Raw genomic sequence first — 26375 nt, forward strand, 5'->3', positions numbered from 1 at the left:
ATGAAAAACTCTGAAACCTTGATCAAGGCATCAAGACAACAGGACACATCATTTTGACACAAGAATTTTTATGGATCGTATGGGACTGGCTGTACTCCAGAGTTAGTTCCAGGCCGAAATGTAATTCCATTCTGTATCTTCCTTCGTGTTAGAAACCTGAGTAGTGAGTGGTTATTATACTGAACTGTATTACGTGCGCTATTTAAGCACACTGAGTACAGTACATGATTACAACTCTATTTTTAAGTACAGTTCTCTTTAATGTGTTTTTACTTAGAATGGCTCTGTAGGTTAATGTTGGACGCAATCCGTATACACAGTGCATATGGTTATAGAGGGAAGTTGTATTATCTGCCAGTGCTTAGCATAATGAAGAGGGCAAGCGTTCTCCAAACTGTATGAAAAGAATGTATGAACAGGCATGGTATTTTCGTTTCCTGCCCATTGCAGCTGCTGCTTTCATCCCAAGAAAATAAGTGCTCAGCGCAGAGGTGATGGCTGAAATTCTCCACCTGTTCTCATAGATATGCAGCTTTCTGGCAGCATAGCACAATTCTTTGTGCAGGCAATTGAACCACCAGAGCTAGTGGGCTAGATTAATGGGAGGAATTATATTTAAATGACTCTTTGGAGCTTAAGGATGTCTCTAGGTGTCACTGGCATTCCTCTGTCTTCCCACCAACCTTCTCTCTCGCTATCCCAGTTCTTTCTGGGCTAGTTTCTGCTAGTGAAATTCCCACAGGACCCATCAGTCTGTTTCTGAGTTTGTGCCACCTGCCTGAGTCCTGACCACATCAATCCCTGGGTCTGTAGCCCACATCTTAAAACTGAGAGAAAAGTATTCTCATCCCCTTTCTTTCCTGTCTCACTTGTGGTTACAGCAAAGTGTGTAGAGAATATGTACAATTTCATGGGAAAAAGGCCTGGTGTGTGGTGTTGAATCAACCATTCATTAAGGTTCTTTCTTACCTTTCAGACAGGAGATTTCGATTCAGATCTTTTGCCTGTTTTGGTGGATGAAAAAAATCTTTTACTCAGGAGAGTGCTGCAACACTAGCCAGGGCTGGGGTTTTTCTATGTGGCGCCCTCCTACTGATGTTCCTGCTGTATTTTCCCTATGCAGTATTCAGAGGGTAAGAAATAGGATGATTTCTGGAGAATCTGTTTTAGGATATTTACTACAGAGGAAGGAGAGAAAGGTCTCTATCCATTGAGACTAATAGGCAACTAGAAAGTGGAATAGTTTTTTTTAAAAAGAAAGAAAATAAAAAGGTGTGCACGTATGGGTGGCGGGCAGGACAGTGGGAACCTGCTGTGGCAGCTGGTAGCTGACATTCTGCTGGAAGATGTAGGTTAAAATCTCTCAGCAGAGGAAGAACAGGAAACTGCGGCTGAGACTGATGAATGTCCTGACACTTGGGTTACAGAGTACAGTCTCCAAGCCAGTTTGTAAGAGTGTGTGTGCATGTCTGTGTGTGCATGTGTGTGTGTTTGTGATCTTATACTGCACTTGTCTTTGTGTTTCCTACTGGCTAGCTTAAGTGGATTCCTGCTTAGTTTGCTGCTGTCTGCCTATCCCATTTCAGTGTGCCTGAGGCCTCTGATTGATTTATGTGTTGCTGCCAGCTTGAGACAGCTAGTGTGGTTATCACCTCTAGCTGTTTACCCCACCCTAAAGTGCTAAATAACTCCAGTGGTTCAGCAGCTGGTTTACGAACAGCTCAAATATCAGTGCAGGGAGGGTGAGGGGGACACTCAGGCACAGTAACCTCATCAGCCGTCAGAGGCTGAGCCATCTCTTCTTGTCCATTCGAACTAGTCTCCCCTCGCGTGGCACAGGCCAGGTACAAGGCAGAGCCTCTGTGTCCGGGTGCCCTTCCGAATCTAGCTTAGATGCACGAGACTTATATTTATAGTGCTGAATGTAGGCCTTCTAGTACAGTCTTCTGAATTAAATGCCTAAAATCCATGCGTAATGAGGAACCATTTGACAGATGCTAAACTGGGAAGTGCTGTTAAGAGTGGGGAAGCCTGTTCTGAGTATACCTGGAAGTCGGCACCTCAGGAATGTCCCTCGGAAATGAAGCCATCAGAGGCTGGGATTCAGTTAGCTAAATATGGCTCTGTTTATAACTCTAACTGGAGAAATGGACACTCTTCCATGGTACAGAGCATTTCTGGAAACAGATGTCTCAAACAGGCTGGAGGAAGTGTGGCCTCAAATGGCCTGCTCCTCTCTGTTGCCTGTCGGCAGCCAAGGGGGCTGCCTCAGCTGCAGATTATATACTGGACCCCCAAAGTGAGATGTACTGAATCTCTCCTGTGGCAACTGGAACTGTGCTAAGCAGAAGCCTATCTGGAGATTCAGCAGGTGAAAATTTGTGTTTAGGCCCTTCTATCCAGACACAGTTCCTTGGTGTGGTGTATCCAGGCCTTCATGCCTTGCATCTCTGAGAAAGGCATAATGTTCCTGAGTTCAGGGATTACTTGGTGTATCCAGGCCTTCATGCCTTGCACCTTTGAGAAAGGCATAATGTTCCCTGGTGCGGGGATTGCTTGCAGCAGCATGGGTTTGTTTTCCTGGGGTGTCTAGGGGGCGGTGGAGGAGGACAGGCTCCCTGCCCTGCGGCAGGAGAGGGGTGTACAGTCTGTCCTGGGTGTTTGCATCTGTGGAGCCTCTGCCGCCTCCTTTTGCACAGACTCGTACAATGAGGCATTAGGACATGGCCACTGAACGCTGATGTGGGCCCTGCCCCTCTGCTCCGCCTTTCCCCTCCACATTTTAAGTACTGCATGATGTGAAGTGCGCTCTGGTCTCCTAATTGGGCATCCTAGGGTGTCCCTTCCAGTCCTGTCTTTGCAGCTGCTTTCAGCTCTTGTAGAAGAGGAGATGGTTCCTCTTAGGCACCCAAAAAAAAGTTAGATTTCTCTAAGTGCTCGCTTACTCCCCAGTGTTTTTTTTGTGTGTGGTGTGTATCTAGGGTCACTTGGCTTAGCGTTCTGTGCTCAGCATTATGATTTAGAGAGAGACGAGAAACTTCTGGGTAGAGATGTCAACAATATCAATTGCTCCGCATTTCTGGGAAATGTCTAGCTGATATAAACTGTGAAAAAAAAATCTGCTGTGAAAAGCTATTTTAAATTAGAGAGTTTATGTAGCTGAGGGGAAACTCAAGTTTCCTTTTTCTGTCCAGGTTAGAATTACAAAGGTAGATGCATATAAATATTTTTTTTTTCCTTGAAATTTGTATCTAGTTATTTTCCACTTCTGTCTCTTTTTCTTGTTTGCAGATTATGTAACAGCTCTCAAGAGGAAGCTGTGAACAAACCCATCTGATATTTTGTGCCAGCTTTTTTAGTGGAGGCGTGCTGGATCAGACTGAGCTCCACCCTCTTTGTCGAGGTATGTTATATGAGTAACACCATAAAATATGGTTCAATCAGAATGATAGCCTACTTAACCTCCTGGCACTCTTTTCATTAATTTCTTCTTGGATCAATTATTATGTTTTGTCTGTCACAGAACTGGGCTGAAAACTCCTCTGGGCATGGAATGTGTCATTCATTTAAACAACATCAAGGCACACTGTTCATGTTTAATTATTACTTTAATGCAAGTGCTAAACTGTTTTCAGTCACATCTAACAAACATGTTTTCTGGGGCTGGTTGCTGCCTGACCTCAAGGAAGGGCAAGTTAGGCTAAGCCTTGAAATGCAGCATCAAGCTGTCATCTCAAATAGAAGTGAGCTCACTCATCCTCATGTGAACTATTATATAGATGAACTGATGGAAGCAGGATATATTAACTAACTGCCCACCAGAAAGGACATTGCAGTATGCTGATTTATGATGAGTAAATTCTAGAGTAATCCTATTGATGATACTTAAAAACATCTGTTCACAATGTTGCAGTAGCTAAGCTAGCAATATTGTGTAGTAGATGAAAGCCACCTGTTGATGAAGTCTTTTAAAAATATACGTAAATATTTCTGTCGGTACTGTTGCATCAGTTCTTTTTCAGGATATCCATTATGGCATGACACATGCATTTGGAAATGGTCAGAATATTTGTAGGCCCAGTTCCAGCAGAATTTGAGCATGTGATCAATGCTCTTGCTTTCATTTGCTCAAAAAGCTAGTTTGATGCAATGTTTAGAAGTGAATGCCATGCTAAGGTCACTTTAATGAGAGAGATAAAAAAAAAATCTAAGTAGAATTTTTTTCAGGATAAGGTGTGTGTAGAAAGCTGTTCTAAGCTGTGTGCATTTGAGAGATCAGTCTGAAAGATTAAGGGCAGAAAACACCATGATACCTAACGCCTTGTTAGGGGTTTGGATTTACCGTGTTTTGATGTATTCCAAAGAAGTTACATTCCGAGCAATGAACTTTGGGACATCCACCATCACTTCATAATACTGACGCGTTCCAATTTTAAACTAAGTCGTCAGAGGGCACGTCCACTTCACTTGACCTACCACTCAGCCTGATCTCGTCATTACTCTATATTAGCAGTTGACTAACATAATGACAAGACATATAAAGATGCAGACTTGACTTAAAACTTCCTACAGGCATGATCCTAAGTCTTGAGAGTCTCGTTTGTTTCTAAGTAACATCTGTTGGAAAAATTCATTATATCTGTCAGTAGATTTGTTTTGACATCTGAGACCAAACTTTCCTGGGTTTTCCTTTTTCTCTTCTTCCTTCCTGCCTGTCTTTCCTGTTTCTCTGCTGAGCCACCTTGCAGTCATTGCTGATGCTCATCGCTGTCCTTTCTTCCTGCCGGTGACAGTGGAAGCAGGCAGCAGGGCTTGGCTTGACAAGTACCAAATGAAGCTTATATGTGCCAGAAATGTCTACCTGTGTTGGTGACAGCCTACCAGATATTGTACCATGATATTTTGAAAGAAGACTTGGAAGTGTGAATGACTGCAAAACCAGTTGTCTTTTGCTGCCTGTAATGTAGAAGCGTTAAGAGTTTTAAAATTTCAGCTTAACTTTTGAGTTTGAAGAAAGCTTTCTTTGTAAGTTTCCTGTCCCAGAGTGCTCTTGCTTCATGCTCTTGCCACGGTACTCTGTTGGTTTGTCCCGGTTCGAAGGAATAAATCCTGTTTTAAATTTCCTTGGTTTCTTATAACAAAGGGCTCTGGAGGAAAGAAAATCTTTTAATCCTCCCAGCAATAACCTGACATGACCTTCTAAACACACTATTAACTCAAAAATATTAGCAATATTTTGTAGCTGTCTTAAGAAGAGCTTACAATAGAGATGGACCAAATATTTAGAAGAATTATTATACTTGGATCTGGGGAAATTAGTATCCACAGCACAATTACATGTTTAAAAAGGGCTAAATGTTAAAAACTGTTTAAAAAGCTGTGCAGTGGGGTATTGTTCAGTAGCACTGGCAGAGCACAGCCAGTTTTCTTCATGCTCTTTCTAGGCTTGTGATTTCCTGACTGCTTTAGCACAAATCACTTGCCTTCTCTGTGTTCTTTAGTTACTCCAATCTGTTTTGCCTTTCCTTCGTAAGTGCTAAGCTTTTAGAAGATGTTCAGAGCTTTTTTTTTTTTTAATGTACTCAATATGAGATATTTCTTAGAAAATTTGCAGGAGGAGAGAGTTTTCTGCAAATCTGGTTTCTCTGCTATGTCAGTAGGCTGCCAACAATTGCACACAGCTTAAATGTCAAATAGGTGCTTTGTAAAAATTGCATACTGTTGTACTAATATAAGTATATTAACCTAACTCATTTGGAAAGAAACTTATGGCACTAAAGCATCGCAAAGGTAACAACTTAAAATTAGGTATCCAGCTCTCTACTCTGACTGGGGGCAGATAGAGAGACCAGGGGGGCTGGACTACATGACCTTTAAAGGTCCCTTCCAACCCAACATGTTCTATGATGATTCTATGCATAGTAGAGAAATTCAGAGAAAAGTCAGTAGGAAAAGCTATAAAGAAAAGAAATTCAAGCTTTCTGTCTGTCACTTGGGTTAAGATAAGTAAATTCAGAGATAAAATAGGGGTTTGGAGCTAGAAGTTGGTTTGTTACTTTAAGCACCTCTGGTGTGCATTTTGGTATGAAGCAGGCAGCAACTGTCCATTCCCTCAAAAAATTACACGATAAATCCTGCAGCCTTTAGTCGATCATTCTCCAATATGAATTTCCATTAGGTATCTGATGTAAACCTAGTGAAGTCAGTCGGAGTCTTTCAATTGCATCAAGCACAAACTGCAAAATAAGAGCTAGACTGATGGAGAGATGTGGGGGATATGATGCCCCAAAGTAGAATGTACACAGGTGCCTCATGCTGCTATGTGCCAGCAGGTTGCCTCAGAGCTGGTAATAACCATGTTCTCTCTCTGGAGAGAAGAGTACTTCAAGGGTGGAGTTCCCACTTCTGCCAATTTAGGTTTGAACCCTGATGAGCAATCCCAATCAGAGCATATGCTTGGTGTCGAGTCCTCTTCCCCCTTGTGAGAACGTTTTTGGGTCAAGAAGTATGGTATGGAGAGGTATCATGGGAAGAGAAGGGTGGCAGGAGCAGTCAAATATGAATTCCCTGTGTCTTTGGTGGTCCTTTCTTGAGCCCAGGCCCTCTCTCATGGCAGAAGAGAACCACTGGCAGTGTGGCAGGAGCTCCATTGGCTATACCTCTGGCTCTGACATAGTATGGCCCTGTCATGGCTGGCAAGGTAGCCATAGTGTCCGCATTCACAGCTGGGATCAGCGGTAGTCTGATTGCCAGATAAGATCAGAGTGGCTCCTCCTCCCTTAGCCTTGGCACAGGTTTGTTCTCTCTTGGGCAAATTCTGAGTGCAGCTTGGTGTCTAAATCTCACATTTTCGGATGCTTGTACAGCTGTATCATCTACGCACCATTAAAATGGCTGAGGCCTTCTTCAGTGCCTGCCTGGCGATGAGTGTGCTCTCCCCTCTCCTGAATGGGTTTGAGAGATCCTCTCCATCCTTTGTTTTAAGTCACGGCAGGTGCGGTTGTGTAACTCTACTCCTTGGGGAATGCCTTACTTAACACGCTAAGAGGTCATCTAGAGGAACGCGTGTCAGGGACACATCTCTGCCCTGCTGACACTATAAACTTTACTGGAAAGACCTCTGGGATCTTGTCTTCCTAATTATTCCCCCTTAGCCCCAGTAACTACTCAGTGTGTGGGCCTCACAGGTTGCTACTGCAGGGAGGAGATAGATTGTGATAACTCTCAGATATGTCCTTGATACAGTCCTATTTCACTAAAATAATATTCCTCTAGTCTTAATTTCTCTGAACACCCTCAAATGTTTCTTCGTTCAGTTCCAGCAGCCAGCACTTTGGCCAAAAAGCTTTCTGCTTTTCTTTGAGGGCCATACTGCTGTTTTCACTAGCCTCTGTGGACCAATCTCTGGACTGTCGTCTTGTGCTCCTGAATGTTTTTTGCTTCTGACAAGTAGTAGTTGTTGTAACAAGCAAAGTCCAACTCCCACTTTTGCATTTGACTCTGGGGAAGATCCCTCAGGCTGCATGGCCCAGCTCCTCCTCCAGCCTTGTCACGCTGATTCGTGATTTAGCCTGTAGCTTCTATTGTTATATTTATTGCTAAACAAAAGGAGTATTTTCTTAATCCCTAGTTTAGGCTGAGTAGAAGATAGTTATGTCCACCAGCTTCCATGAGCTTTGTGGCTGCCCACTGTTCAAAAGGCTTGCTTGCCAAGCACCACCTCATCTCCAGCAAGGCAGTATGCAAGGAGCTTGATGGCCTGGCAAATTCAGTAATTTTCCCCAAGGCCATATGGATCTTATATTATCCATGGCTTCTAATGGGCTGCGTATTCCTCACTGATTTAGTGGTTGACTTGTGATGTTTTTGGATGAGTCAAATCTGTAATAGTGACACTACATCTATGTATGTGGTAAATGTGAAAGAAAACAGATGTCCATAAAAATCACTGAATCTGATGTGGAACGATGAACAATATTATGATTAATCATAGCTGTACAACTAATATGTAGTATCTCTACAGGATGGGGTGGAAACTGCTTGTTGCTTGTTTCACACACAACTTTTACCTTAATATTTGGATTTCTTTTTAAATTGAGCCCCAAATACTTTATAGTTAAGTATAGGACAATTTATTTGGGGAATAATGGTACAATCACTACTGTGTTTTAAAACTTCTAGTACGGTTTTGGAACCTTAAATTTATTTCAACATTAACTTTTTCTAGCAATATCTGCACTGTGCTCATATGTGAAAGGAAACAAACAGTAGCCACTGGGTAAGTGTCATCTAGAAATGTGGAAAGAGAGCATAGCAGTTGTTGCCCAATCAATTTCTTCCAATACAATGTAAATTTATTTGTTGCTGTTCTTATAAACTGTCTCAGACTAAAGCTGAAACATTTGCCGCACACTAGATTAAGGACAGAATCCTAATTCAAATTTAATCAGACACTCTGAAGCACAGAGTTTCAAAATTCCTGAGATCAGAAGGCAAAGAATTTCGCAAATAAGTATCAGCCAAGTCCTGTTCCTGTAAGACTGGAGGTTGAATAATGAAAAAGCAGTGGCAGAAAGTAATAGCTGAACAAGAAAAATGAAGGGTCTGACCCTATGAACTAGCTTTAAGGTCATGAACAGGATCTTACAAAATCAACACAAATTCATTACTGGAAGAAGCCAGAATAGTCTTCAACACAGGGCATGTGTGATGAGTCAAATCTGGTCAAGTGGTGTATACGTGCAAAATTCTGAATAAACTGCAGTCTGCTAATCAAATTAACAGGCAGTGAAGGGAGAATTTCCATAATGAAGCCTGTAATTTCCTGGAGAGACTTCTCTAGATTGCTAACCATGGTTTGGAAAAATCACGAAACAAAAGAATCACTTTTTTCGCAGGGCTCTGTGTACCCTGTTACAGGATTTTGGGACATGGACAGTCTGCAGTGCAGACAGATTCTTTTGTTGACTTACCTGCTTTGGTGTCAGGATTGAGGAACTCTCATGCTCTGTAGAATTAAGATCTTGTCCTCTGGCTTAAGTAAACAATCTAGGATGTTCTAAATGCAGTAACAAAGATCTTTTTCAGAAGTACATAAGATGTAAGTTGGTAAATGGACACTGAGCGTAGGTGTTAGATATCTTTCATTTTTTTGTGCTAGTTTTTGAAAGATGGTATTTCTCAGAATAATATGAGAAGGCTTGGAACACTGATTTATTCCCACTGGAAGATCATTCTGTAAATGACACCAAATTGCAGTAATTTAGATATCTTGAGGTTCTTTCTATATTTGGATTTGTACATTCAGCAAGCTTTTAGTACAAATATATGAGTCTTTGGTAATTACTTTAATTCATGAATAGAACTTTAACTGAGCTGAATACATGAATGTACCTTACAGCGTTCAGGCTTTGTGAGACATTTCTGCTAAATCGGTTTATGAATTTCCTTTTGATGAACTTAATTGTTGACAGATTTTTCAAAAGCCAACAACAGCTTGCTTTGCTAGCTAGTGTTCACATGAACTGGATAGTCTTGTGAAGTCCTTTATTCAATTTGCATAATATTTTGCTTCTACTGTAAGATGAAATGAAATCCTTTGTAGTGAACTTAACAATGTTAGACGTTGTAAAGACATCAGTCCAAATAAAATAAAAAAAAAAAAAAAACAAAACAAAAAAACCAAACAGAAAAAATCACCCTCCCAGCTTGTCCTTCAAGATCTCGGAATATGCAAAGCTAGAAAAAATAGGTAATTTTTCTTTTTTTTCCAAAGGACTGTTTAGAAGAAGGTACTGCGTAATGAGATGTGATTTCTTACTCAATGAAGATATTTTGCTGGTTTCTTTAACAGAGCTGTAACTAGGCTTTTCATTTGAGATCCCTTAAGTCAGAATGCATTGCAAATGCTGATATATTCATTAAATCAACAAAACAAACTAGCCATTTTGTCCTTTCACATGAGACAGACAAATTCTTTATCTTATCTATCCAGAAATTTTTGTTGTTCTTGGTAGTATTTTAGAATGTCTATCTTTGAATATTTCCTGGGAGCATAAGTTGTAAGAGAACAAAATTTAAGCTAAGCAGTGGGATCTCTAGCCATAATGATGGTTGTGAATATGTGAGTGAAGTGAAGCATGTAGAAGCCTTGAAAATAACTGACCCTGTTTTCCTCTGAACATTTCTGAAGAATTCTGGTCCGTTAATAATGCCTTAAAAGTAATAAAGACTGGGATCTGCCGATTATAGCCAAATGAGGCTAAAACTTACAGTCCTTGCTTTGTCTTACTGGAGTAAATTTCCCATTTGCTCATGATAGGATGGGGACTAAGGACTGAGTCGGGGTGGCACTATGGGAATTGGTTTGTCACCTCTGAGGGTGCGTTTGCAAACTGCTGGAACCACAAATGAGCTCAGTGTTTAGCAAGATGGTGGATGCCAGCAGGAAGCTTGGAAGTGCCAATTTTAATTAAAAACTGCGTTTTCAAATCAAGTTCCTAGTTAACAATGGGTGGGAAATTCTTCCCACCGTGTAAGCTTTCTGAATGCTGTATTGACTAGCAAGATGGGTGCAGCTTCTCCTTCCACAAAAGTGCTGCTACCATCATCTTCCCCTTCACCTCCCCCCACCAGAAGAAAAAGACTACATTGTTTGTGGAATGTCTCCTTGTTCATGTCCTGCATTTAGGCCAGAGCAGACAGATTTTATTTTGTCCTCCCCAGCCCCCTTCCTTCGTTGTTAACAACAGAGTGAACACATGAGATTAACATGGCTCTTGACATGGCTCAGTTGTTTGCCATTTGGAAAAAAAAAAAAGTATCAAAAGATTCAGTCATTTTCTGTTTATTCCAAAGATGCGGAGAACAGAGTAGTAGGGGAGAGGTGGGGGATGCCAACAACAAAAACCAAATTAGTTTAAGAACCAGCATGTTCCCCTTACTTTAAGGAACACAGTAAACATTTCAAAAGTGCATGCCAGCTCATTATCTAACTCAGTCTTCATTGACTTCATGAAAAACAGCAGCAGTTAAGCAATGTTTGCCAAAAGCAAATTTGGGTACATGCATTGCTAAAAAAATGTGACATCCGCGCTGTACAGGTTCCTTAATCTGCCACACAGGGGCAAATCAACATTTCATCATTATCGTTTCTCTCTGTTGTTTAGCCCTTTCATGATTGCTCTTCTGGTCTGTTTTGATTGTTGTTTATCCAAAACTGTGGTATGACGTATGATTTGAATTGTTTTCCAGAAACAAACCTCTCCAAGTGTTTAAAGATGCAGAGACAATTTCAGTAATATAATCGTGAATGTAATATCTGTTTGGAAGTATCTGTTTTACAAAGTTTATTGTTTAAAAACATCATATATGGATGTAGATTATTTATGAATTCCTTCTTTACATAAGTTTAAAGATTTAGTTTGTCATTAATTTAACGTATTTTTTAAATGAACATTCTTTTCTAGTTTATGAGTAATATAGGTAGCTTTCTTTTTCAGTCAATTTGGTGTGGCATTTGCAGTTTACAGTTACATTATTGAAATTACAGTGACAAAGCATTTGAATATACTGTATAATCAAATGTCATAATCTGTTGTGATAACAAATGATAGAGCAGATTTCATGAGTTGTTCCTTATAGGTAAGTTACCCATTCTTTGGGAAACTCATACCTCTGTTTGTCCAAAACATATAAATCCACAAATATTTTGAATCCTATTGAACTTGACTTCCTTTGGGAGTAACTCTTTACTCAAGAGAAATGCAAGCATCTGCTGAACAATTGTTTTATTAAATAGCTTAAAGAACAGTTCCCTTTGGAAACCATGCAGGCTTTTTCCCATAGCTCTCATGTTGTCTGGTGTGCATGTTTGAGTCCGGTGGGCATTGATTTTTCTCATCTTAAGTCTCTCCCTTCAAAATCAACGGGTCATTTCAGTGAGCTTTATTTCACTTTGGAATCTGCATACTCTTCTGCCATATGTTTAAAATTCAGAGTTGCTGTGCTTCAGCACAGCATATATGAGCATGTATGAATATGCGGAGTACTTATTCCATTCCACATACAGTACGTCATTACTTTTTTACGAGTAAAGGGTCTTGGAAAAAATGCTTGTTTACTTCTTTTTTAAATATACAATTTCTGAATTTTTCTCTTTTTTTAAAAAAAAACAAAACCCTTTGATTCAGAATTTCTTAATGAAATGGGGAATTCTGTTGGTAGAAAACAATGCCACTTTCTTATGTTTTTTGAAACATTTATCTCATTTTCCTTTGGGGAAAAATAAAACAGCTGGTAAAATTAGGATTTCAAAATGGAAAAAAATTTTGCTTAAATAAACATCCATTTAGCATTTTATCAAAAGCTGAAAAATGCTGGTGAAATTTAAATCTCCTCATCTTCCCTAATTCTCCCCTTCTTCAAAGATTCCGTTTGTTATTGTTGAAATTGTAGATCTTCATGAGGACCAGGTGACAGAATGCAGATTTTCTTTTTCTCACTTTTTTCTTTTTTTTTTTTTTTGAGGTAGTTATGTCCAAAACAGAGTGTATCAATATGTTCCAATATTTATTTCAGGCTTTTCTTTGTTGTTAAGCAAAGATTGCTTCACTCCCGTGGTGTGGTTACTTCAGTCAGCGCAGTACAATCTGGAAAGTACATTGACATGGAAAATCAAAGTGTTACACTTTGAGAGCAGTTTTTAAGCAACAGTAGAAAGGATGTTGGCATTGTCAGTCGAAATAACTGGACCTTAACTATTGATCAGGGAAATGGCAAAGGAAGAGTGTAAGGGGAGCAACACATGCAATACACGCTTGTACCAAAGGTCCCAGCACCTTGTTCCTGGTAGCAGCCAGCAGAAGATGCTTATGGAGAAGTGTAAGAAGCAGGGCAAGTACAGAGTGATTCTTCCTGCTTGTATACTTTCCCAGCTTCTGACAGTCAGCAGTTTTGGGACTCCCTGTGCTGAAGTTGCATCTTAAGCATTGTTTTTATGAACCACTGAGTGCGGAAGCAACAATAGGAACAATGGATCACTGTTCAGCATCAGTGGCAACTGCACTTAGAAATAAGTAACAGTGCCACTTCAAAACACTTGACATGGACAACAGAAACAGAAGAGCCAGGAAATTATGGCAGTACTAAAGCCACACCCATGTCCAGAGGCAACATCTCACAGCTCCTCCAAGTTGTGAACTCCTTGGGAGCTGAGAATCCCTACCATGCAGAGAGGTAGGAGCCAAACTCACCATTATATAATGCAGCAACTTCTGCCCCCGTGGGATCTTAATGGGACATGGTGTCTTGTTCTTCAACGTAGGGGTTCCTGCGTGTGTGTTCCTGCTGAGATTTTTGTTTGGTGAGAGTTGGGCGACCTTGCCTCATACCAATACATGATGCCATCAGTCAGCTGATCTCTGGTGGTTAAGACAGACTTACACATTCTCTCAGAGTTACTGTCTCTTTCTCTAGTTCCCATTTAAGCATCTGCCCCATGTAGGATGTAAGCAATCCCATGTCGTTTCTTTCGGCAGCCCTCTTTGGGGCTTGTCCCCAATAAGTAGCTCCACAACAGTCTTCCTGCACAATTATTGACCTAATATGTGATCAGCTGTCTGTTTCTTTCCACAGCGAAGCATTTGGAAAATGACACACCCTGAAGAAAAACGGGAATTCAAAATCGGGCTCCACATTTCCTCATGAACCAGTCTGCTCCTTCACCTCTCTAGAAAGGGACAGGTAGGTTGCTACAAGAGCCCTGCTTGGCGAGCCCTGCTGTTCGCCAGTCTCTTGACTCTGCAGGAGGCAGTGACTGCTGCTGAGTTCCTGTGAATTTTTTGCATGCAGTGCTTCTCCCTGCAAAGTGGCAACATGCTGGGACACAAAATAGAAGGTGCTGTCCTGGTGTGAGCACTGCACAGAACGGGAGGGCAGTTGTGACGGATAGGATCTGAGCTGTGATGGTGTTGCAGGTAGTTCCTGCTGTGATTTGGAGACAGCATGGGTACGTTTGAAGTTTACTTGGGGATGCAGAGTAATACGCCAACACAGGTTTCTGAACAGTTCCTCGCTGTGTAAATAGCTCCATTCATTTCAGCAGACGGCTCTGAGTGTAACCCAGCTGCCAGAGTATAGTCATCTGCCTATGCAGCTCTTCCTTGTTTTATGTAATGTTACTCTCACAAAAATGTCACTGAACCCCACAGAAATTTTGCTTGGGTGAGGACTCTGTTAAATCATCAAAAAAATTCAGAAACTGACACCAGATAAGAGTGAAAATTCTACAGTAATCATAACTGAAACCAGTTTTTGCGCTGTCACCTGTCTTCCTTTTCCTGGTGTTGTGATGTTGTGAATGGCAGACCTTGTTTCCTTTTGCAGTCCCATTCTTTTTACTGCATCCGTTATCTTTGTCTTTTGGAAAGAGCAAATAAAAACAAAGCTTTGCTTTACATTTTTGCTTGAAGATAAACTGGAACATTTTAACAGACTAACTTTAAATGACTGTTTGCTTTTGTAGTGGTCAGGGCCAGTACTTGGGGCTGTAGCTACATGGCTAAACTCCTGTGCTCCTTTTTAACAATTCAGGGGTCAATGTTCCTGAAAGTGTGGGAAGGATAGTGTTGGTGAAAAGCAGTGGGTATGCTGCCCACTTTGACTGAGGGAACTGCAAGACTGAAAGCACAAAAATGATGTAGGTCAGTCTCCGGGAAGTGGCAGAGCACAGTCTGTGAATTACACTGATGTACACAGATATGTGAAGAGGGTTTTTCTTTCTTTCTGTCCTTTTTTTTTTTTTTTTATATGGATAAACTTTCACAACCTGCTAAATTTAGACTGTTAAACTCATTTCTGTGAAGCCAGAGCTGAACCACACCCTTCAAATGTGAAGGGCTGTTGCATTAAACCATTGTGCTACTGAGAGGGCTCAGTCAAATGAGGACAAGTTTGCAGGCAGGTGCAATTTCCTTTTAGAAAATTGATAGATGGTGCTTCTGCATTCTGTAATGTGTTGGTTTTAGTCTCTACAAAATACAGCTTGCATTCTGTTATAACTAGTAACAAATCATGCATCTGGGACAAAGAGGAATGTAGCTGAGCAATATATTACGTTTAACTGCAATCTGGTTCAGATCCCCTGGTTCCTTTCAATTTAAACTGTGCAACAAATGTACTCCCAGTCTTCATTTTTATCACTTGTTGTAGCATTTAACAAAGGTCATTGTGACCCAGAGGAAGCTTAAGAGGAAAGTCTTGTGGTGGATCTTGGAAATGGAGTTTGACTGTGATGACGGTGGGCGTGAAGCCAAGCCCAGCTCTCCTGCGTGTCTTTCCTTTGCACTCTTTATTCTTCCTTACGCTGGGCTGGATTCAATCATGCAGCCACATCTATGGATGAGGCAGAAAACTGCAATAATTAGTACATCTCTCTTCGCTGATGGCTTTTTTTCAAAAGAATACTTTGAATTGTTTACTTTTTCTGTGGTTGGATTGTTGAATTAACAACAAAAATGTAGCCACTGTTGGAAAAAAACGGTCTTCCAGTGAATGCCCGAACATTTAATTCCATTCTCAGTAACCACCATCTTGTCAAATCTGGTGATAAACTTTTTCTTAATTGGGATTTACCTGCTCAGGTCACTAGATTCAACACTGTATTGCCCATTTCTTTCATTTATTATTTTATCAATATAGATTTTGCCTACTTAGAGGCTGGCTTATTAGACTGGTGCAAAGCTCTTCGGGATGTGACATAAATGCTGGTATCAACCAGTATTCACTTATTGACTTTATAGTGTTTCTGTTTAATGTAGACAGCAATTTTTTAACAACTAAAGCATTTCAAAACCTGTAAAAACTAGTAAGATACGAATCAGTAGAACTCCATTAGGTGTTCTGATGGTAACTTATTTCATGGTTCAGAAGTGCCAAAGCTATCCTGATTTCCAAAATTTTCAGATAGAAGCCCTTACTTTTATTATTAAAATTTATTTCATAGACATTTGTGCAATGCTTTATACCATCTTTTGCAACAATGCAGAACCTATCCATAAGGTAGACATGTAGGTATCTAGACAGATTTATAGCTGCTAGTGTTCCCAGGTGCAAAACACTCAGAAGGTCCATTTCTAAGAAATTCTTGCAGCTTTGGTGTATCACACAGTTTAAAAAAGTTTTTACAAGTTTTTTTTGAAGGGCAGTGTCTTGCATGTTTTTTTCAAATGCAGAGGTTTTCCTGGCTCCATAACACCCCTTGGTTCTGTGTTTATCAAGTTGTTCGTGCTCAGATCTTACTAATTTATGGATTACCATACTGTTGCATTGATTACGATTCCTCTTTCCTCTGGGCAAGAAATAACCTGCAGTGCCTGAGAAGTATGTGTTCAAGAATATGGCACACATTACTTATGTCCAGTGAAAAATGTTAATATTTTTGAAGCATAACCAATTTTCTGCCTTTTCTTCATCTGCAGTCAGAGCGCTTTCTCTATTCTTCTGTTACTGTTGCTGTAGTGAAGGAATGTTTGGGAGAGGAGTTGGCACTCTGATGTACTTTAATACATTCAGTTTCTTCCCCTGTGCCCATCTGGTGTAAATATTCTGTATTTCTTTGTTCTTTCATATTTGCAAATACATACATGGATTACTGATTTTTGTTCCGTGCATTCTCCAGTGCTGTAAATGGTACCTGAGGCCTGACATCTTAGATTCTGTCTTTTGAGACTGCATAGAAGTAAAACCTGCAAGCTCAGGTGAGCTCAGCTGCTAATGTGCAGAAATAAGCTGGTTTTACCATGTTTTTTTTATAAAGGTAGGAGTTACTTTTGCGAAGAGAAGTCCTTTAGTGATTCAAAGTACATAATTTTTGTTCTAAATTTAAATATTCCTATTTTGGTGTTTTATATAATCACAAATATAAATATTTGCTTTTGTTTTACTTCTAACTGCATCATATACATCTTATTGCATAGGAAATTCAGTTGCTGCTATTACTGACATAATCTTGTAATGATGTTTCAAATTGAAATTGTAGAAATCCAGGTCTTCATGTGATGATATTCTTTCTACTCATGTACTTAGTTCTGATAATTATTGTATATTCAGTACAACGGAAAGCCAAAAGCCCTTTAAAAACATATTAATCACATTAAAACTTGTTACCAGTGCTGTTCATAACAGCTACAGGACATATGTATCAAATCATACTAATATACTTTCCCAGTATTGCTTCCCTTTCCCACCTCTGTCCTACCATTGTGATTCGTATTTGGTTACAAAAGCAACTGTTGTCTCTAATCAAAATAAGAAAATGTAGTATTCATAGTTTCAGTATGCCATGAATAATGAACAGTACATTTCCTGTGGTTCTGTGATTAGTTTGTAAAAGAGTATATTACAAATGTAGCTCTGACGTTATCTCCAGTTAAAAAAACCTAAATTGTATCAGGCCCTTTATTTACCAGAATCACACTGAGTAAAAGTTTAACTATCATGTCAAGGCTATCTTCTCAACGCAACAGGCAAAGTTAAGTGAATTAGAGAACAAAGTACAAATCTGTTTGCAACCAGCATTTCCATAAGATAATTTACATTTCACTATGTACTTATGGAATGCCACTGTGACACTTGGTTGATGTATACAGGCTGAGTAGATAAGGGAGGGGGAATCATGGTGTAACATACTTCCCTTGTTGACTCACACACCCTTCTGCACATGTTGTTGAGTCTTCTATACAAACCCAACTGTTTCTTCCCGTTTTAAGTCTAATTACCCCTGTTTCAAGTAATGCATACAATGGAAAATGTTAGAATTCCACTCATAGATGGGTGAACTGCCTAGTATGTTGGCCATTATGATCATGAGCAGGGAAAGTTACTATGCAGTAAAGAGACTTTAAAGAGACAAAACCTGGCCCTGTTAAAGTCAATGATGGTTTTGCTGTTGACTCCGGTGGCATCAGAATTTGTAAGAATTGTTTCAATATGTCTTAAGACAAATAGGTCTCTTCTCCAGTAGCACTGTGGGCCTCTGGACTTTGGGATGAGGGTGTTCACATAGGGGCCAAGAGCAGCTCATTGAAAACTCCCTTTCTGGACCACAGAAACAGACAGGTGTTTCTGGGAACACAAATAAGAAGATGCATCATGTTATCTGGTGTATCTTACAATTTCTGATTAAGAATTTATCCCTAAATACGCCAGTTCTTTTAACTAAGTGATATGTCACCACATTGGTTTAGAAGTAATACAGTCACATTTTATTATCTTGCATGATTCTGTGGAACAAAACCCTTTAAAATCTTGTAGGATGATCTAAATAGTTCTTTTTTAGTTGCTGCTATTATTTTAAATGCCAGAACAATCACAAAAGAATCTTAATTTTATTAAGGAAATATATTTTTAAAAAGATTAAAGCTTTGCTTCTGATTGTTAAAGCCATATTAAAACAAGGTGGAAATGTGTTTGTAGTTAATTCCCAGAGGACTCGGTGTCAGAAGAAATGTCACTCTGCATTTTCCTTTTTAGGAAGGTGGCCTCTACCAGCTGTAAGCTCAGAAATGGCAATTGTCATTCACGTAAATGACTAGCAGGTTTATCTTGCCAGTCTCTGGGGCCTTCTTGAAATTTGGAAAGAGGCAAAGAGCAGGCCCATAAGAAAAAAGTAGTCCTCATGGGAACAGTGAAAATATGTTGGTATTGTTTAATTCTTTCATAACATACTAAATTAATTTATTTGTTTTTGAGCCTTTTAAAGTATAATGCCATCAGGGAATGTGTTTTTCATATAGTTCTCTTACAAATATATTAAAGTTTTAGGGAGAGCAGTCTATGAGTAAACACCACTGGTCATCCACATTGGGTGACTGGGAGACAGAAGGCTTGATTTTTTGCTGCTTTACATTCTGTATAGTAATTGGCATCAGTGCAAAGTGATGATATCTGTATATTTTACAATCTTTTTGCACAGATGTAGACAACTGTGGAACATGCAGGATTATGGAGTATCAGATTCACCATGCTCATAAATCCTTGCAAAGCACCCTGTCATAATATTTATCGTTTGGTAGATGCTTTTGACAGCTTTTCATGTTTGGCTAGTAATGTATAGTTCAACTGTGTTTCTTCCAAACCACTCAAACCACTGCATGATATACTGTGGACTAGGTCATTAATTCTGAGAGGTGAATGAAACTTACTTTTCAGTTAACACATTGTTCAGTTGGATTATCTGAGTAGGAGAACCCTATTATTTAAATAAATTGAAGTAAATGGAAGGGAAACATACTCTCTGTTCAATATACAAAGGGTAAAAAAAAATCTCTCATTTTTTGTTCCCCATTGCTCCATTGATCATTCACAAGGTAATAGCTTCAAAATGCCAACACTGCAAGAAAAACAAGCTTTACTTCTTTTTGGAGAGATACCAACGTCAGAATCAAGTATACTGTAATTGCTTCTCTTCTGTTTATATGGAGCACTTTTTGATCTCTGAAGCTGTAAATGTTAAAGAGGGAAACCCCCCTAGATTTTTCCCAGATGATATACCATCTTTGCCCATTACTGTAAGTAGCTTCTGCTTTCTACCATACATCCTGGCAGGTATTTTGAAGAGAGAAAAAGAACAGAAGCCATTGAAAGCTTCTGGAACTGTCAGTTTTCTCCAGATACTATCCGGCTGTCTACTTATCATCTGTAATACATTTCTCTGAATCGTCATACATATCTAGACATAGAAGAAGCCAGGGTATCAATCATTTTTATGACTACTGCAAAGATCAGAGTTAACCTATGGGTCAGAAACACTTCATTTATTTGGAAACATGGAAAGAAGTTGATGTTTGGACACAGCTTGGCAGGTTTCCCTTAGAATCAGTGGAGCTCTGCCAATTTATGCCATGCTTTTTGTTTGCAAAATCCCCCTTACTGAGTCCACTGGCTATTCTTTTCAGCAGACTTCATCTTTTTGATTTCCTTTTGATATTGTCATGAAATGAAAGTAACGATGGTGAGAATAATAGAAGTTATATTCTTTACAACAAAGGCAAAAAAAGTCTTATAAACTAACAGACTGAAATTAGAAGGACCTATACCTTATGCACCGTTGAATTTAACTCCTGATTTTTTTCAGGACAAATAACGTACCTATTTTCCTCTAGCAGAGCTGATAACAAACATGTTAGTCTGCATATGACAATTCCTGAGTAGTATTAGCCATAAGTCCACTATGGCCAAACTGGAGCTTTTTAACTTCTCACCCAGATCTTTCCCAGTATCGTCCTTGCTTGATCACCATCTTGCCTACTGTTCAGCCCTTTGACCTGGAAAATCATATTCAACAGAAACTTTATTCTAAGTCATCTCGGATGACTTAGGATGACTTGGATGACTCTAGGATCTTGATGCTTTTTTTCTAGAACTTCTCTAAGATAAGCCATTCTCATCAATCCACATTCATCCAGATCTGTCCTAGCAAATGCGAACTACTTTTCTTTGGTTTTGCAGCCTTTTCAGCCTCTGTCTCACTGTTCAGATGCTATATCCAAGCTGACCTTCCAGTTGGCTACTGATGCCAACCTTAATTTCTTGTTTTTGATTTCAAGCAATTACCTTTGTGCTTTCCTTTCTGCTGCTTCTAATGCTTGAAAAGAATTTCCTGTAACCAGCCACTAAACAAATCTGTAGTCTTGCTGTAGACCCTAAAAACTCTCTCTCTTTTTTTTTTTTTTTTTTTGTTTTTTGATGATAGCTAAAAGAAACCTTGGCAAAAACTAGGTTGCTAGTGGTAGTTTACTACAGGTGGGATTACCTGGTGTTGTGTTACTGCCTTTGGTGTTTGTCTCTCATTCTTTCTATGTCCATAATGTAATTTCATTGGAGCAGAGTGATGTGGGTTTTGCTTATGTTGCCACAACGCCCAGTGCAAATGCATCTTCATCACTGACTAGCGTTCCTAAGCATGAAGCAAGGTTAGATAAGCCACAGTATGTTAGGAAATGTCAGAGTGCTAGTCCTCACTGATTCTGAGCACATATCCAGCAGAAGCCATCAGCCTAGAGAAAACCCCAGTAATCATCTGCTGCCTCAGCTTCTGTTGGAGAGGTGATAGATAAGTATGTCACTGAACACTTGTATTATGTGGCTTATCTTCAGCGCTAAGGTTTTAGGTCATGCATTAAAAAAGTATAAAAGGACTGTGGAAGCACACTGATTAAGTCTCTGACGATTGAGTTGTGGGTTCTGTGAGACACATCTATCTGAAATTCTAGAACACCTGGGAAAGAGAGGTAGTGGGACTACTCACAGCTGCAGCGGGAGCTGCTGGAGAAATCCTGCAAAAAATGTAGCTAAATATTCAAAATCTAAAAAAAGCAGAGTACAATTAGGATTACGTAGTCCTTTGCATGATTGCAGAGAACTAGTATTCAGCTGATGAACAACCATAAAAAGAACAAAAGTAAACTGTAAGATCAGACTACACTTCAGTGAATCTAGAAAAATGTCCCAGTCTTAAAGTTAGGAGATGACAATTTCACTCCATGTTTTCTCATTCCTTACTGCAGAACAGAACTCCATGACTTTATAATAGGAATGTTACCTGCAGATGAACTTTGTGTTTTTGTAAGTAATAGATGCTTCCATGCCCAGGTTTAGTGGTTTTGCACCACCCAGAAAAAACGTGGGCATAAAACCTCTCTGGTGTTAAGAGAGAACTGACTCATGAGCTTAAAATGCAAAGGCAGTTCCACAAGAAACGTGTAGGTGAGATACTGAGAACAGAAGGGATGAACAAAGGATGCTGAGGTGAGGAAACAAAAGACAGAAAACGTAAGCTAGAGTCATAGTATCATAGAATAGAACCATAGAATAGTTTGGGCTGGAAGGGACCTTTAAAGGTCATCTAGTCCAACCTCCCCTGCAATGAGCAGGGATGTAGATCGGGTTGCCCAGAGCCCCATCCAACCTAACCTTGAATGTTTCCAGGGATGAGGCATGTGCCACTTCTCCAGTGTTCCAGTGTTTCACCACCCTCATTGTAAAAAATTTCTTCCTTACATGTAGTCTAAATCTTCCCTCTTTTAGTTTAAAGCCACTACCCCTTGTCCTGCCGCAACAGACCCTGCTAAAAATTTTCTCCCCATCTTTTCTGTAGGCCCCCTTTAAGCACTGAAAGTCTGCTATAAGGTCTCCTTGGGGTCTTCTCTTCTCCAGGCTGAACAACCCCAACTCTCTCAACCTGTGCTCACAGGAGAGGTGCTCCAGCCCTCTGATCATTTTTGTGGCCCTCCTCTGGACCCGCTCCAGCAGGTCCATGTCCTTCTTATGTTGGGGGCACCAGAGCTGGATGCAGTACTCAGGTGGTGTCTCACCAGAGTGGAGTAGAGGGGCAGAATCACCTCCCTCAACCTGCTGGCCATGCTTCTTTTGATGCAGCCCGGGGTACGGTTGGCCTTCTGGGCTGCAAGCATACATTGTCAGCTCATGTCTAGTTTTTCATCCACCAGTACCCCCAGGGATGCTCTCAATCCCTTCATCCCCCACCATGTATTGATACTGGGGGTTGCCCTGACCCAGGTGCAGGACCCTGCACTTGGCCTTGTTGAACCTCATGAGGTTCACACAGGCCCACTTCTTGAGCCTGTCCAGGTCCCTCTGGATGGCATCCCATCCCTCAGGGATGTCAACTGTGCCACTCAGCTTGGTGTCATCCACAAACTTGCTGAGGGTGCACGCGATCCCACTGTCTATGTCATTGATAAAGATATGAAATAGTACCGGTCCCAATATGGACCCCTGAGGTACACCACTTGTCACTGATCTCCATCTGGACATTGAGCCATTGACCACTACCCTCTGGATGTGACCATCCAACCAATTACTCATCCACTGAACAGTCCACCCATCAAATCCGTATCTCTCCAATTTAGAGAGAAGGATATTGTGGGGGACTATGTCAAAGGCCTTACAGAAGTCCAGATAGACGACATCCATAGCTCTTCCCTTGTCCAGTGATGTAGTCACTCCACTACAGGCTGATAAGTTGAGAGCTTGGTTTTCTGAACAGAGGGAGCAAAACAGGAGCTTGAATACAGATGGCAAGATGGGAATGGGTGGCAATGGGAGACAGAAATGGGGAGAGTATGGTTCTTATTTTTCTCTTCTGAAATGCCTATTTATAGATTTTCAATGCTGTGATAATTAACTTATGTTCTGGGTAAACTGCTGCAAGTCAACCTCTTTCACTTTTAGTGAATCCTCATTTTTAGGGGAAAAAAAAGTCCTGATTTTTAGAGGAAAATTCATAAGAATGTCACTGTTTCAACGTGCAGTCATAACATGCGTAGTCAAGCTTCCAAGCAGTAGCATACTTGAGATCATAACAACATGTATACCTCTTCAGGAACATGAATCTTAAATTCACTGTCTGTGTTTTCCTGTTGTCAGGAAAATCAAAGACTAAAAAGGGAATTTGTTTTTCCAAACTGTGGAACAAAAAGTATAATGTTGGAGAGTAAACCAGATCGCTTATATTTAAGAAACTTTAAAAATACTGTAAAACACAAAAGAAAAACACCCTTTCCTGAGGACTTACAAAGCCTTTGCATCTTTTCTGGTTTATAACAGACTTGTAAAACCTAAGCTCCTTTAATTTAAAGCTCCTTTTATTTATTCTCACTAAATTTTTATTAGAGCAATAAATTTTTTCATGGGCTTAAGAAGTAAACAGCAAGTCTTAAAACAACTAATTCTTTGTAAACTGCTATTCTGAGATTCCCACCTTGAGTTAGCTATGGAAAGCATGAGAAGTCCTTACAATACAGAAGGAAACTAACACCCCTGCTGGTTATCAGTTTGTGATGTGGTGAACATCAGTTGAATTTGCCTGAATGCCTTCTGTGGTGGAAAGTGTTAGAATTTACTTTAAACTGTAAAGAGTCAAATACTTAGGAAAGAAACTCCAACAAACTGTAAAATACTTTATTGGTGTTGTCAAAAATTAGTCACTAGAAACCAGCAACAACTCAGATTTTCCCTTGTGGTATGTTGCTTGCAAGAAGAGTGTAGACTGTCATGCAAGTCTGAATCACAGGCAATCCACACAACGTGGTATGGAATCACATTGTCCTTATACTGGCATTTGGGAAGGATGGATATCTTGGAGGTCCATAATCCAAAGAGATTCCAGGCAATGAGTCCAGGTAGGTCTCACGACTGAAGTAGATACATCTCTAAAGCCTATTTTCTAGGTCTGTCTCCCCTCTTACCTGCTTTGGGTCCAGTGAGATGATCAGGAAATAAAAGGGAGTAGTCCCTGCAATCTTGGGGATGTTGGGCATATAAGGCTAGATTTTCTAGCAGTGTGCAAGAATGTCAGAGGGAAACATCTTGCTCTCACCTCCCTCCCCTTGCCAAACCCCACCATTAAACCCAAGAAATACTGTACACAGGCCAGGGACAAACTCACTGTTTATTTCAAGCTACTGTTAAGAAGCTGTTATTTATTTAAAACTTCAAACAAGATTACGAAATCATAAGCGTAAAAATCAGCAAAGGATGTGCTCTTTCCCCCCACTGTAACATAAACCACAGTATGACAAATTAGGAGGGGCCTGCAGCAATCAGAAAAACCCAAATCTTTGCTCTTTTTTCACAGAGGTTTTTAAGAATAAAACTCATAAATGTTGAAATTACCCAGGACAGTAGATGAAGGAGCTCACAATGTCACTGTCAGAACCTGGCTTTCCCTTGACTGCCCTCATAGTAAAGCTTTTCAAGTTGGATCCAGAGAAGACTTGTGCATGCAGAAATGGCTTTGGTTTTACTCAGTACCAGCCAATAGTGGACAAAATACTTCTAATATGACAATGATAATTTACACATTCCCCTTCGTAGTAGATGTCATGTACCTGTAGTAATAGCCCAACTGCAGGTGAAATAAAAGGAAGGAGGGACCAATACTCTTATTTTTTGCCCTCAGCCTGTTTGTCTTGTGCATTTTTATGCATTTTGTGTAGAATTCCTTCTTGGCAATGACGCAGCATCAGTAACATGGGGAAAACAAGACTGGATATGGCAGAAAATATGACTGGACAGGTGTGTGGTCATTCCATCTACATATTATAGAGAATCTCCGCAGGCAAGACCACTGTCAATACTTAAGTCTGGATTTTGTGTTGGCGTGGTGCCCAGGAAGAGTCTTTCACTTAGCATGTCCAAGAGGCCAGCCTTGCAGTGCCTCTGGCTTCAATGTGGCAGCCCATAAAATACCCTCATAGACATCTCCCTTATTTCACAGTCCATACCACCACAAGGTGTTGGAGTCCTCCTAAAAAGGCCCTTGTGTTTGTCTTGTCTGCTCTTTGTGGACTCCATGAGACAGACAGGGCTAAACACTTGAGGCCTGCTCGTCCCAGGCATAACTGCACTGAAACACGAACGCTTAGACCTTTGCTACTGGCAGAGCATGCCCTGCCCAAAGGCTGAGTTTGACTACTGGCTTTAACTCCTTCATACTGGGCACAGCTGCTGTCTTAGCCTATGGGATAGAAAAGAAACTGGTGGAGGAGTTAAGGTCCTGCAGGACTTGGGTCTCAGGTTGGGAAAAGAGGTGAAATCTCCCTGTCACTTTAGCAGTCTTGCCGGGTAGAGCCTTTAGACTTTGGTGATGAAGAAGGGAAAATGCCATTTGGTTTGAATAGGCAGTTTCTCTGCATGCCCTTTGGTGTTAGTTTCCCTTGTTTAGTGTGTGGGTATCATAAATGACAATGGGAAAGAGAGAAATACTTTAGAAAAACAAACAAACAACTCCTCCCTCTCTCTCCAAAAAAAAGGGGGGGGGGAGGGGGAGAAAAAAAAAAGAAAAAGCAATAAGAGGCTGTGGTTGTAAAACCACAAAAATTGGCAATGAGGCTCCAAGGCAAGTGTAAGCCTTGAAATTTCTTTTAGCTCTTAAAAAAAATAGTCCAAACCAAAAAAACCCCAAAGCGCAACAACGCTCTTTCCATGGATTCCAGCTTAATGATGCTCCCCCTCCCCCCCCCTTTTTTTTAGGAAGATTTGAAAGATTTTTTATTTTTTTTTAAGCTTTGGCATAAGTCTTTTTTGCTGCTTTATGTTCTATAAAGAATGTTGAATGATTTTTTTTTTCCTGTTTGATTTTTATTTAGAAATTTAAGAAATGCTAAGTCTGCTCTGTTCTGGTTTTTCCGGTGATTTCCTGGATATCTCAGAGGATAGGTATTGATTTCTTTCTCAACAGAACAGCAGGAGTGAAAATGATGATTCTTTAACAAAGAAAATCTTAATCAAAGCCTGTGTTAGTTGCTGAAAATAAAGAGTAATTTAAAATAAAAAAAAAGAAACAAAGACTT

The 26375-nt window shown here is 40.1% G+C and overlaps 1 long non-coding RNA gene across 1 annotated transcript in view; it reads left to right on the top strand.

Moving 5' to 3' along the window:
• The first annotated feature begins 3291 nt into the window (after nucleotides 1–3291).
• Nucleotides 3292–26375, top strand: part of LOC141741562 (uncharacterized) — a 47013-nt gene continuing 23929 nt past the window's right edge. Inside the window, exons 1-2 of the long non-coding RNA XR_012586418.1 lie at nucleotides 3292–3403; nucleotides 13636–13743. This is a non-coding gene — a long non-coding RNA (uncharacterized LOC141741562). The remainder of the gene's footprint in view (nucleotides 3404–13635; nucleotides 13744–26375) is intronic.

Source organism: Larus michahellis, chromosome 4 (genome assembly GCF_964199755.1).
Source record: "Larus michahellis chromosome 4, bLarMic1.1, whole genome shotgun sequence".
Classification (NCBI taxonomy): domain Eukaryota; kingdom Metazoa; phylum Chordata; class Aves; order Charadriiformes; family Laridae; genus Larus; species Larus michahellis.